The following is a 14,761-nucleotide window of genomic DNA, read 5'->3' on the forward strand; positions in this document are numbered from 1 at the left end:
TATATATATATATATATATATATATATATATATTTAAAATACATTTGTAAGATTTCTGCAATTAAAAATGTCAAAAAAAAATGTCTCTATTGAGAATTCCCTTGTGGCTCAGTTAGTAAAGAATCTGCCTGAAATGTGGGAGACCTAGGTTTGATCCCTGGGTTGGGAAGATCCCCTGGAGAAGGGAAAGGCTACCTACTCTAGTATTCTGGTCTAGAGAATTCCATGGACTGTATAGTCCATGGGGACGCAAAGAGTTGGACACAACTGGGCGACTTTCACTTTCACTTTCATTGCGACTACAGATTTATGTTCCATGTAAATTTATTAAATTAGTGGAAGATTTCCTCATGTTTTTGTCTTAAATAATATAACCTTTTTCAGAATTAATGACTCGTTACAAATATTAAAAGAATAGCATAGAAATATGATAGAAAATCTTTGTTCACTCATACTCCCACAGAGACAACCTGTATTAATATTTGAAGTATTGTCTTATTTTTGTCTGCAAGATAATATAATATAATATAATATATATATATATATATATATAAAATCTTTCTTTGTATGTCTTAGCATGATGAGGTTGAAGGTGAATATTTCAGAGCTGTAATATTAAACATAAGGAGACTATCTTTATAAATAAATCTGATCGAACAAGGTACATATACATAAAAACACTGACATCTTACTTATTTTCCCAATTGGGCAATCACATTATCTCTTCAAATTTACCTGCATTGTTTGGAGTTATATTTTCATAAAGGTGACCAATCCTTCTTCTCAGATAGTTTGGAATATCTGGTAAAGCCTCCAATATTTTTAAATATCCCAATCTACTCTTTGGCTTATATGTTTCATAGCCTTCTATAGTGATCCAGCCTCTGTCCTTTACATGTAAATTTAGCATAATCCATGATCATAAGCATCTAATATGCATGATGGAGCTTGACACCAGATATTTTGGTGATATCATCGTTAAAAAAGATGTTGACTTCATATGCCATGACTTTGTATGCCATGTTCATCTCTTTTATTAATGTTACACAAATTGCTAGTGATAAACAAGTCAAAATATACTGTTTTATCTTTCAGAGACATCGTTCATAAAATTCTCTCCCTGTCTAAATCAAGCTTGAAACAACATATTATCCTCTTCTAATGTGTTTGGAAGCATACGATCAAAGAAACCTATTTGTATGTTTCCCATATAGCTCAGCTGGTAAAGAATCCACCTTCAATGTAGGAGACCCCGGTTTGATTCCTGGGTTGGGAAGATCCCCTGGAGAAGGGAACATCCTCCCATTCCAGTATTCTTACCTGGAGAGTCACAAACAGTCAGACAAGATTGAGTGAGTTTCACTTTTCACTTTCATATTTACTCTGGATCCATGAGGGGGCAAGGCTATGGGGTGATGGGTGTATTTTGCTAGTAAATCACAGTGTGTGAGAAACCTCATATCCTGATGATTTTTATCCTGTTACATGGAGATTTCTTAATATTATTTTTTGTCTTCTCAAACTCAACAGTGTTCACAAATTATAATAAGCATCTGCGTTTGTTGGATATTATATAATTTGTTCTTCTACTTTTGGATGCTATTATAGGCTGAGAGTTTGTTTCCCTATCTAAAATCATAAATTACATTCTTTCTAATGTGGTGGTATTTGGAGGGCGTCCATTGGAAATTGATTAGGTCATGAAGGCAGTGCCCTGATGAGTGGGATTAATCCCCTAATAAAAAGACATCTTGTACTTTACAGGAGCGTCTGTGGTCAAGTATCTGCTTGCCAATACAGGAGCCAGTGGAGATTCTACAGAGCCATAAAAAAGAATGCCATTTCTAGCAACATGGAAGGACCTAACAATTATCATACTTAAGGCAATCAGAAAGAAAAAGACAAATAACATATGTCACTATTACAGGGAATCTAAAATATGACACAAATAAATTTATCTATGAAACAGACTCATAGACACAGAAAGCAGATTTGTGGTGGCTAAGTGGGAGGTGTGTGGCAGGAAAGGATTGGGAGTTTGGGATGAGCACATGGATACTGTTATGTATAGAATGTATAACCAATAAGGTCCCACTGCAAAGGACAAGGAACTATGTCCAATATCTTGTGATAAATCATAACAAAAATATTTTCAACAATAAGTCTGTTTTCTGTGTCTATGAGTCTGTTTCATAGATAAATTTATTTGTGCCATATTTAGATTCTCCATATGGGTGACATGTTATTTGTCTTTCTCTTTCTGACTGCCTTTAGTATGATAATCTCTAGCTCCCTCCCCTGGAGAAGTGATAGGCTACCCCACTGTAGTATTCTTGGGCTCCCCTGGTGGCTCAGACTGTAAAGAATCTGGCTGCAATGTGGGAGACCTAGGTTCAATCGCTGGTTTGGGAAGATCCCTTGAAGGAGGGCATGACAACCTACTCCACTATTCTTGCCTGGAGAATCCCCATGGACAGAGGATCCTGGAAAGCTACAGTCTATGGAGTTGCAAAGAGTCAGACATGACTGAGTGACTAAGCACTTACACAAATATATAACTGAATACTTTTGCTGTTAAAATAAATTAACATTGTAAATCAACTATATTTCAAAAAAATAAATTTTAAAAAAATACTTTATTTACCCATCTACAATTTATTTTTGTCTGTGTAAGTAAAATATGTAACCCTATTTTCCCCAACATTTAAAATGATATGTCAACATAATTATTAATTTCAGCTAATTTCATAATTTTCTATTTACTATGTCAGGTTTTACAATATCTATAAGTTTGAATTCTGAGGCACTTTCTCCTCCTCCTCCCTTTCCTTCTCTTCTTCCTTTAAACAGTCATTAGGCAAAGTTTGAAAACTTCCCATAAAAATTTATTTAGAATGCCACAATGCTTTATATTTTGAGGAGAATGACATAGTTTAGTATTGTGTTTTCCCATCCAGAACAGGACACATATTGAGAAGGATTTACTGATGTCTCAATAAAAATCTGTAATTATCTCCATAGAGTGTACATATGACTGACATTTTGGTTTTGTTGTTAAAAAAAATAAAAGAAGAGGGTGCTATTTATGTTTGATTTGCATTTTCAATGAGCTGCTCAGAAAGTGCTCAATGACATTCATTGTCATGAATTACAGTTCAGTCCTCAAGGCCACAGATGTTTGTTAAATGCAAATATCCATATCCCTGAGCCAACAACACACAAGTATGTTGGTATCCCTTGTACCTACATATTCAATGTTATGTAGGTTTCCACCCAATTACACATTATGTCTGTATGTGAACACACAGAGGTCTTTAGCTGATAATACATGGGTCAGTATTTGACTATCAATATGGATACATTTGTGTATGTATATGCATGTGTATTTGATATATCACACACAGGTCTATATATTTCTATAAAGAAGGCTGTATATTGTCACACACAGGTCTATGTTTAATCACACATGTGGCTATATATGTCGACACAAAGGGCTATATCTTTCTGTTCATTGCTTTGCTTTGTATGTGACCATAATGAATTTAGGGAGAACTTGGTTGTACAATTATTTCATTCCATGTGATATGGACTGAGGTCATTCTCTGGTAAACAACACATTGCTGAACTTTTAATGTGAGTCCAAGATAACTGCACTTCTATGAATGGTGCATTGGCAGAGAGGGCTAGAAAACCAGCCTCTTTTGGGTCTTTTTCCGTCTCCATGCAGACACAGAACTATGTAGATAAACTTTATCCAGTGAGGTTGTCAGGCTTGTAAAAGGCCCAATCAGGGCTCCCAGATGCAAAAGCTATCAGATCAGTTAAGCTTTCTCCCATCATGACATTAGTCTGAAGTTTAGGATCTCAAGTTCTAAACCCAGACTGTTTCTACACATTGAAGGAAACAAATAACTTGAAAATGTAACCTATAGAATGGGAAGAAAAAACAAAAACAAAAAGCTTGCAAAGTATATGTTCATAAGGAGTTAATATCTAAATATATAAGGGACTTCTACAACTAAATAACATAAGAGCAAATAACTTAATTTAAAAATGGCCAAAGGACCTGAATAGGTATTTTTCCAAAGAAAATATAAAAATGCTAATAGGACCATGAGAAGGTGCTCAACATCACTAATCAAGGAGGAAATGTAAATCAAAACCAAAAGATAAATCACCTCAAATCTTTAGGATGACTAACTTTGTGAGAACATAGAGAAAATGAAGTCCTAATAAAACTCACTTCTGGTGATACAAAGCTGGGTTCTGTGGGGCTCCTGGGCACAAAAGCTTTTCTGTGTCTCTCACTTCCTCAATTACAGGAAGTAGGTTTCATTCAGTCTCCCTGACTTTCTCTGAGTTTAATGGGCAGGTTTGCAGTTGTTAATTAGGGTGAAAGTAGATGGGAAACAAGGGAGAAACAAGCACCCAGCAGAAACAATAGTGCAGCCTTGGAGCAAGTTTCTGTTTCCCCTTCAAAGGATACAGACACTTTCTTTGAGTTGTTTGGTAGATACTGAAGCAGAGATACATTTTATTTTCTTGGGCTTCAAAATCAATGTCACTATGAAATTAAAATATGTTTGCTCCTTGGGAGGAAAGCTGTGACAAAACTAGACAGCATATTCAAAAGCAGAGACATTATTTTGCTGAAAAATATTCTCATAGTCAAAGCTATGGTTTTATCCAGTTGTCATGTACAGATGCTAGAGTTGGACCATAAAGAATGCCAAGAGACAAAGAATAAATGCTTGTGAATTGTGGTGTTGGAGAAGACTCTTGAGAGACCCTTGGAGTGCAAGGAGATCAAACCAGTTGATCCTAGAGGAAATCAACTGTGAATAGTCATCGAAAGGACTGCTGCTAAAGCTGAAGCTCCAACACTTTGTCCATCTGGTGCAAAGAGCAGACTCATTGAAAAATATCTTCATGCTTAGAAAGGTTGAAGGCCAAAGAAGAGGGTGGCAGAGGATGAGATGGTTAGATAGCATCACCAACTCAGTGGACATGAATCTGAGCAAACTCCAGGAAATAGTGAAGGAGAGCCTGGTGTGCTGTAGTCCATGAAGTCAAAAACAGTCAGAGATGACTTAGCAACGGAATGACATAAACAACACAGATAGATGAAAAGTGCTGATGATAACTACCAATTTGTAGTTGACAAGTAATGTCCTGTTAATTAAGAAAGTAAAGAAAACAACTAAAATTCTAAATTCTCCTAAGAGAGGAAATGAAAACTTCTCAGAGGAAGAAGGTAACATCTTTGAAATTCCCAATTTTCCAATCCATTTTTTTAATGCCTCCATGAATTAGGGCAAGAAACAGTGCTCTGAAAGAGTTTGTTAATGGATGTTAAAGAAGGCTTCTGCTGAATATTTGGTAATTTTTTACATGGAAAGTAAGGTGAGGTCAAGACCATGATCAGTCTTGAGGTCAGGCAGTCTTGAACTGTACTTTCAGGTCTGCTCCTCATTAGCTGCATGCCCTGAGACACAAAGCTGAATGTCTCCATGTCTTAATTTTCCTATAGTCCAGCCTATAACTCATTTTAAAACTTTTAAAGGAGAAAGTTTAAAACTAAAAGTCTTTGCATAATACTTAGCATACAGTCAATATTAGATTTTGATCATTACTTATCCTAATATTCCTGATCTATAAAAAGTTTCAAATTTATCCAAAAATAACATATCAAAAGAAAAATAGGCTTACTTTCCTTAGTCCTTAACCATCTAAGAACCTGCAATCTTTTGGGCTCTACAAAAATAGAAGCAGAGATGAGAAAGTGCTATTGAAACATTTAACTTCAAAATAAGTTTTAAAGGATATTTATTTTGCAAATTGATTAAATAGAAGCAAGACCCTCCCCCAAATAGAACAGAAAACCTGTGGTAAAGTATCACACAGGATAAGATTATCTAAACTTATATGAGTCTTTTATCACTACTCATACAAATATAAAATGAACACATGGCAAAATTTTTATTTAGCTCATTGAATAATGAGGGGAAAAGTAACATATAATAATCAGTCCAAAGGAGAATCCACTTTTACTTTGTTCCATCAGACATGTGAAATGGGGCTTTACCGGGGTCCAGCCCGGTTGGATCCCAGGATTTCCTCGGGAGGACAGCATTGGTGAAAAGGATAGCTAAGTGGAAAGAATCAGAGACTTATTATAATTGGTTTAGGCAGAAAATCAATAAAACCCATGACACCAGATTTGCTCTGACCACGGAGGCTGCAGGCTCTGTCTCCCACCTTAGGCACCTTCTAGAGTGGGTCTTAGAAGCCCAGGCAATAAGTGGTCTCAGAGGACTCCCGCACTCCAATTATTTTGGCCTGTAAGAAGAACAGAAAGGAAAAGGAGAGAAAAGGAAGCAAGAACGACGCAGGCAGACCAAGCCTGTTGAGCAAGATCTGAAGCTTTATTTTCAAAAGGAGCTTTTATACCCTAAGTTGTGCATAGAAAGTAATAGGGTGTGCAAAGTCATTCAAGGTCAGCAGACCTTGGCCATTATTGAAACCAGGCTTTTTTCCTGCAAACTTATCAGATACAAAGGCTTTAGGTGATTTACATTATCTTCTGGTCAGGAGACCTGCTTTTTTTTTTTTCCTGATAAGGGTTAGTCAACCAGAAAAACTTATTTTCTCCAGAGGTGATTTTTCTTAAAGTTTGGTGCCACTCCCTGAAAGCACTAGACAGAGTTGCATTCCTATAGGGCAAAGGTGCAGTGGGGATAATCAAGGGAAGAATTTATTAGCTCAAGGGTCTAGGGTTAGTATTAACATTAAGGCTTCTACTTATATTTATATATACCAACTATATTAATCAATACACTCCCAGGGACAAAGGGGGTAAGGGATATGGAAACTTGGCAGCAGGCATTAGTTCAACAAAGAAATTCTCTATTAGTTCTATTTAACAATTTCTAACTCACCAAGAGGCTCTGCATCGTTAGAATATCTTAAGCCTCCCATGCCTCTCATGGTTGGGAGGCTGCAAACAATCACATGCATAGCTGTAAGAGTCTGGAAACCTGTCAGGCAGGTTAGAAAGCTTTCTGAGGGATTTGAATTGGAACACACCTTATTATACCCTGGAGACTTATTAACTAGAGCTCTAGGTTAATTTTCTTATGGAGAAAGGTTGTCGGGGATAGCCCCCCATGATTGTCAGAGGAGTTGGTGAAAGTCATAAAATAGTAAAACAGACAGATTCTGGTTTTGGGGTAGACGCTCAGGCAGGTCCAGAGGGGAGCCTCTTGAGCTCTGTCTCGCCTTGCCCATCAGAGCTCTCCTGCACGACTTTGTCATTGATGGGGACTCCCATGCTGGCTCCCGACAGGGCTTCTCCTGTGGCTCAGTGGTAAAGATTTTGCCTGCAGTGCAGGAGGTGCAGGAGACACGAGTTTGATTTCTAGTTTTGGAAAATTCCCTGGAGAAGGGCATGGAAACCCACTCCAGTACTCTAGCCTGGATAATCCAATGGACGGAGGAGCCTGGCAGGCTTAAAGAGTCAAACACATTTGAGGTGACAGAGCACACATACATAAATGAATTTACAAATGAAAAGAAAGCTGTCTTTATCTGTAATGGTCAGGAAAATTGATCAAACTTCCACTGGACAACATTTGCATTTTGCTTAACAAGAATTATTTGAAATTGTATTAATTTTTTCAAAGTAAAGACTTACAAAATAGCTAACAGACAGTAAAAGGCATAAATCCCTTGGAGTCATAAACTCCAAAGAGAATGCTATAAATAACACACATATTTCCATAAAGACATCCAATACTCTTTAGGTTGCATTTTTCTCTTTCACGAAACTTTCCTGACAAATGTTAAACTTATTTAGCAGCTGTACATCAAAAGAAGTACAGATGCTATATAAATAAACTAAATTTATTAAAAAGAAAGCTAATTTCTGATTTACTGTTATTTTTTTACAAAGGAAAAACACAAACTTTCTGCATCAATTGGAAACCTGACAAGAAACAACATATTTAAAGTGGGAGACAAGATTTTGGATTTCCCTGGTGACTCAGTGGTAAAGAATCTGTCTGCCAATGTAGGAGATGTAGGTTCGGTCCCTGTGTTGGAAATATTCCCTGGAGAAAGAAATGACAACTCACTCCAATATTCTTGACTGGGAAATCCCATGGACAGAGGAGCCTGGTAGGCTACAGTCCAGGGGGTCACAGAAGAATCAGACACAACTTAGTGACTAAAAAACAATAACAAAAATATTTTAACATGTTTACATAGCAAGGCATGCATAGAGTTAAAGGAAACTGATAAGGGATGATACAGTAGCACTAATTGGCTAGTGAAAGTAGGAAACATAATTATCATAATATGACCTAGGATAGCAGGGGACACAGTCCATCACCCAGAAGCTTCCATCCCTGGTAAACAACATAGACATCCTTCTGGGACGAAGATTCCTCGGATTGGACTGACAATGTGAGCTCTGTTTTAAATGCTCTGTTACTTGGAGAACATGTTTCTCTACATATTGAAAGGCATAAAGCTGCCCTAAGTACACTTTGCCAGGCACCTGGTTTTGTGAAATTAGTCCCTGAATCTATCAAAGCTCAAACTGTTCTTCAACTAGTTTCTGATCAACTGTGATATGATCTATGATATTATCCTCCTGATTTCACTCTGGTTTACCCTTCAAATTTGAGAATCTGTATTGCTATCTCCCCAGGGTTTTAAACCACTCTATCCTTGGATTTGTATGAAACAGACTTTCCTTGTTATATCTCCAAGAATCCCTCTTTTGAAAAAAAAATATTTTAAGTAACAACCTTTATTGATTTTAGACATAACTCCTCTCTCTTTCCCTTTTATGCTTCTCTAGGGCTTGGGAAGTTGGACTAAGTAGGTGATTAGGTTCAAAAACAATCTCTTTACCAAGAAATGCATCTATTTAATTAGAGTCTGGATAACCACTCAATGTGCCATTGTTAAGGAATTTCAATCTTTTATGGAATTGGAAATGACAACTTTGTCAGTACATGCTAATTCTCTGACCTGATTCCAATTTTCATTCCAGAGCTGAAAGACAAGTTCAAACAATTTCATGATAACATTTCTGCAAAATCCATACCCCTTATAGAATGTAAAGTTTTAAATTTTCATTCAGACTGTCTTTGGCACCTGTAATCACAATATTTTTACTACACTCTAATATTGGAGTGTCCAATCAAACTAGATTTAGTCAAGTGATTTCAGCTTCCTTAAACTATTTTCCTTCACGACACACAATGCTCACAGTTCCACCTTCTCTGGATCCAACGAGAATCATATACAATTTAATGCAAGCATATTTGAACATGATGAGTGAGTGCTGATCTATATAGGCCTATTTCTGTGTTGAATTGGTTTAAATATATTTAGAAAATAATTTCATATATCAGTATTTACTTATATTCATAGATCTTTGTAGTGGACCTTATAGTTGGTGATAGCATAAACATCTCATGCCACTTCAGTTGTAAAAAATAGTTTAATATAAGGATCCTGGTCCAGGATTTAGTGCCCTCATTTTTATTTCCCCTTGGCAAATGGCATTCTTACTCTTTCTCTTGCATTTCCTTATTATAAATTGTGAATGCTATTGCCTATTTTTTTATCCCAATGGATAGTAAACAATTTCATTTAAATAACTGAAAAAATATATTTTACCATCTCTAAATATGTTGAAGTGTAGAATTATTTTCATCACTATCATGTTAATGTATTTGGGCAATTTGAACAATAAAAAACTAATTTGAAGTACTGTAAACTTTAAAGCTGTGAAGTGCTAGTACCATGAAAGAATTCAGTATTATCAGTGAATGCACATCTAAAAACAATATTTAAAAATTATTATTTCAATAAATTGTAAATCAATTAAAATAAACTATTATAAGAGAAGTTTAAAATCAGATAGTTGCACAAGGGTTTAATTTACACAATACTAAATAGTCAGACACCCAATAAGCTCATGTCATATTAAATATTTAAATTCATAAGTGGTCAACCTTTTTTTATTTCTTGTCATAGTATTTTATCTATGATAAAATGAGTTCAAAATTAAAAATGAGTGCCATAAAAGTTCTTTGCTGCTCAGTTCAGTTCAGTACAATTCAGTCGCTCAGTCATGTCTGACTCTTTGCAACCCCATGAATCACAGCACGCCAGGCCTCCCTGTCCATCATCAACTCCCAGAGTTCACTAAAACTCATGTCCATTGAGTCAGTGATGCCATTTAGCCATCTCATCCTCTGTCGTCTCCGTCTCTTTCTGCCCCCAATCCCTCCCAGCATCATGGTCTTTTCAAATGAGTCAACTCTTCACACGAGGTGGCCAGAGTATTGGAGTTTCAGCCTCAGCATCAGTCCTTCCAATGAACACCAAGGACTGATCTCCTTCAGAATGGACTGGTTGGATCTCCTTGCAGTCCAAGGAACTCTCAAGAGTCTTCTCCAAAACCACAGTTCAAAAGCATTAATTCTTCGGTGCTCAGCTTTCTTCACAGTCCAAATCTCACATCCATACATGACCACTGGAAAAACCATAGCCTTGATTAGATGGACCTTTGTTGGCAAAGTAATATCTGTGCTTTTCAATATACAATCTAGGATGGTCAGAACTTTGCTTCCAAGGAGTAAGCGCCTTTTAATTTCATGGCTGCAGTCACCATCTGCAGTGATTTTGGAGCCTAAAAAAATAAAGTCTGACACTGTTTCCCCATCTGTTTCCCATGAAGTGATGGGCCCAGATGCCATGATCTTTGTTTTCTGAATGTGGAGCTTTAAGCCAACTTTTTGCTCTCCTCTTTCACTTTCATCAAGAGGCTTTTTAGTTCCTCTTCATTTTCTGCCATAAGGGTGGTATCATCTGCATATCTGAGGTTATTGATATTTCTCCCAACAATCTTGATTCCAGCTTGTGTTGCTTCTAGCCCAGCGTTTCTTATTGTGTACTCTGCATATAAGTTAAATAAGCAGGGTGACAATATACAGCCTTGACATACTCCTTTTCCTATTTGGAACCAGTCAGTTTTTCCATGTCCAGTTCTAACTGTTGCTTCCTGACCTGCACACAGGCTTCTCAAGAGACAGGTTAGGTGGTTTGGTATTCCCATCTGTTTCAGAATTTTTCACATTTTATTGTGATCCACAGGGTCAAAGGCTTTGGCATAGTCAATAAAGCAGAAATAGATGTTTTCCTGGAACTCTCTTGCTTTTTCAATGATCGAGTGGATGTTGACAATTTGATATCTGGTTCCTCTGACTTTTAAAACCAGCTTGAACACATGGAAGTTTACAGTTCACGTACTGCTGGAGCCTGGCTAAGGAGAATTTTGAGCATTGCTCAGTTAACTCATATGAAATAATTGGGTTGTTGGCTAGGCCTGCTAATAATGTTGAAATCCCCCTGAGGCTCTATTAGCTACACCTAAGGAGCTACTGAATTTGCCTGTGAACAGGTTATGTGGTTGTACTTTTAAGACTTACCCAAATATACATTTATAAGTCAGTAAAGGCACTTACTGAAGCTGAGCTAGCTGGCATTTTTTAACAGTATACCCTTACTTCTTTCCTGATGAACTAACAGCTGCCTGGACTTTGCATGGACCTGTGTCAAACAAGTTCATAGGTAAGGTCTCTTTTTATTCCTTTTTTTCCAGAAAATCACATATTCATAGACTCTTAGTTTCTAATCATTCTTAAAAATCATATAAACACCTCTTATCCTCACCTGTCTGACATTTAAATTCCTCTTTCAATATACAAGCTTTCAAGAAAGATAGATTCAAATACCATGCTATCAATTTAAAAGCAAAAATATTTTAATCTTTTTTCTTGTTGATATATATTTAAATTAGTCTTTCAATAAATTAGTTGATACTATATTAGTTAGAACAATTACATATTTAAAAATTGCATCTAAACTTCTCTTCACTTTATAACACGACTTAAAAATGTTTCAAAGATATTGTACAATTAAGAAAAAAAAAACAAAAACTCTGCAAAAATTGCATGCTACCAAAGAAATGAATTATGTCATTTCTGAATTTTGCACAGCTCTTAATATTTATGCTAAACAAATTGTAAATAATGATTTTTTTCTTTCTAAAAATATTTTCCATTATGGTTTATCCCTAGAAAGAAAAATGAAACAAAGGAAAATGAAAAACTAATTTGTATTTATTCAGAGCTATTTCTAAAATACATCAATTACTTGTAAGACTTATTTTATGTATATTATAGTCTTTTCTGAACTTTTGGGGAATTTTATTGTATTTATGTCCCCAAATTTACCCTTTAGATAGTAATACAGTATCCCTAACCAAGAATGATGGAAGATGGATCTTACAGAAAGATGGGAGAAGGCATGACAATGACTGTATCAGAAACAGAAAGGAGTGGGAACATTCCTCTCATGGATGGGTGCCATGTTGCTGTTTGGTAATGTTTCAATTATTAAGGACATAAACAGGAATACTGTTCTTGATTTTGTAGGAGCAAACATACATTCACATACACAGTAAGGCTCCAGTTATTTGTCGAATGAGTGAGTTTGTAATTGGTACTCATTGTATGTCATAGATTTTATATGTGTTTGTATTATTTGTATATAGATATGGGTGCATACCTATATACATTGTCTGTCTTTCCACCTTACCTAGAGGACTATTTCTTTCTGTTCTCCCTGTTTAGAGCTGAGGCTTAACATGTAAAACCTCATGGAAGAGGCAGTAGCACTTATCTCTGTGGGGCAAATCTCAGCTTGCAAGATACATCTGATTATGCTGATTTGTGACCAAGGACACAGAGGAGGGCTCAGCCCAGTGCACTGACATGACTCAGCAGACGCAGAAGGAATTGGAACTAAGAGGAGAATCCAGATTCCATGTAGATAGTAGGGTGTTTTCTCAGTAAATTGTACATCATGTGTTGTCCTATAGATGTTTTGCAGATGACAGGTGTCTGTAGAAACGCAAAACACGAGGAAAGTAATAAACATGTGAAACATGTACTGGGGCAAAATTGTCAAGGACATGTTCCACAGTTCTACTGATTGCTCTAGCCTTCTTCTAAGAAATTCTACTATGCTTTCATGATGAAGCTGTATTACTGATTCTTCTTTTTAGGTAATTCAAGCCATGGGACTGTCTTTGTTCCTAAATGAATCTCACGTCTTCTTACAATGTGACTGAATTTGTTCTCTTGGGATTCACACAGAATCCACATTTGCAGAGAATACTCTTAACTGTCGTTTTGTTCATTTTCCTATTTACCATGCTGACCAGCCTGCTCATTACCCTTACCATTTCCCTAAGCCCTACACTCTTAGCTCTCATGTACTTCTTTCTCACTCACTTGTCCTTCTTAGATGCCTCCTTCACCTCTGTCACCACCCCGAAAATGGTCATCGACCCACTGTACCAGAAGAGACCTATCTTCTGGGGTGGCTGCCTGACTCAGCTTTTTGTGGAACACCCCCAAGAGGACCATAGATTATTGTCCTCACTGTCATGGCCTATGACCGCTATGCAGCCATCTGGAAGCCTCTACACTTCACGACCATCATGTGACAGGGGCTCTGTCAGCTCCTGGTGGTGGTGGCCTGTATCAACGGGATCCTACAAACCACTGTGCAGATTCTTTTCATGATCAACTTGACCTTTTGTGGACCCAAAGTCACTGACCACTTCATGTGTGATTTCTTCTCACTGTTGAAACTTGCCTGCAGTGACACCTACAAGCTCAGTATAGTGGTGGCAGCCAACCCTGGGGCCATGTGCTTGCTCATTTTTGCATGCTCCTCATTTCCTACGTCATCCTGAGCTCCCTGAAAACTCACGGCTCTGAAGGACGATGCAAACCGCTCTCTACATGTGCCTCCCACTTTACAGTGGTGGTGCTCCTTTTCGTCCCTTGTATATTCACCCATATGCATCCTGTGGCCACTTACCCTGCTGACAAGTGGGTGACTGTGTTCTTTTCAGTCTTCACTCCCATGTTAAATCCTATCATTTACACAGTGAGAAACACAGAGGTGAAAAATTCCATGAGAATTTTGTTGAAGAGGACAGTAATTTAGGCTGTCCATGGTACAAAGGAAGTAATTGTTTATATATAGAGAGAAGATTAGGGGCGTCCCAGGTGACTCAGTGGTAAAATAATTTCCTGCCAATGCAGGAGACTCAAGAGATGTGGGTTCAATCCCTGGGTCAGGAAAATCCCTTGGAGTAGGAAAGGGGAAACCCCCTCCAGTATTCTTGCATGGAAAATTTCAGGGACAGAGGAACCTGGCAGGTGACAGTCTACACTGATGCAAAGAGGCAGATTTACTCCCCATAGAGAGGATTATGTGTGTGTGGAGGGGGATACTCAGTCATGTGCAACTCTGCGTGACCCCATGGACTGTAGCCCATCAGGCTCCCCATCCATGGAACTTGCCAGGCAAGAATACTGGAAGGGGTTGCCATTTCCTACTTCAGGGGATCTTCCCAACCAAGGAATGGAACCCACATCTCTTGAGTTTCCTACATTGGCAGGTGAGTTCTTTACAACCTGAGCCACCAGGGAAGTGCCTCTTGCAAATTCTGAAAGAAAATTAAGAAATTTTGCAGACCACTGATAGAAAAAAGTAGACCCAGGAACTAACATTTGTTGACTAATTTATGTTTGTTAAACAATCTTTATGCATTTTAATAACTTTTAACATACTTTCCAGAGACTTCAGTGTTCAGGTTTGTAGC

At 37.3% G+C, this 14,761-nt stretch overlaps 1 pseudogene; it reads left to right on the plus strand.

Annotated features, from left to right (window-relative positions):
* Positions 1 to 13,181: 13,181 nt before the first annotated feature.
* Positions 13,182 to 14,100, plus strand: LOC104995152 (annotated as a pseudogene).
* Positions 14,101 to 14,761: the final 661 nt, after the last annotated feature.

This window comes from Bison bison, unplaced genomic scaffold (assembly GCF_000754665.1).
Source record: "Bison bison bison isolate TAMUID 2011002044 unplaced genomic scaffold, Bison_UMD1.0 scf7180017864277, whole genome shotgun sequence".
NCBI classification, from domain to species: Eukaryota; Metazoa; Chordata; class Mammalia; order Artiodactyla; family Bovidae; genus Bison; species Bison bison.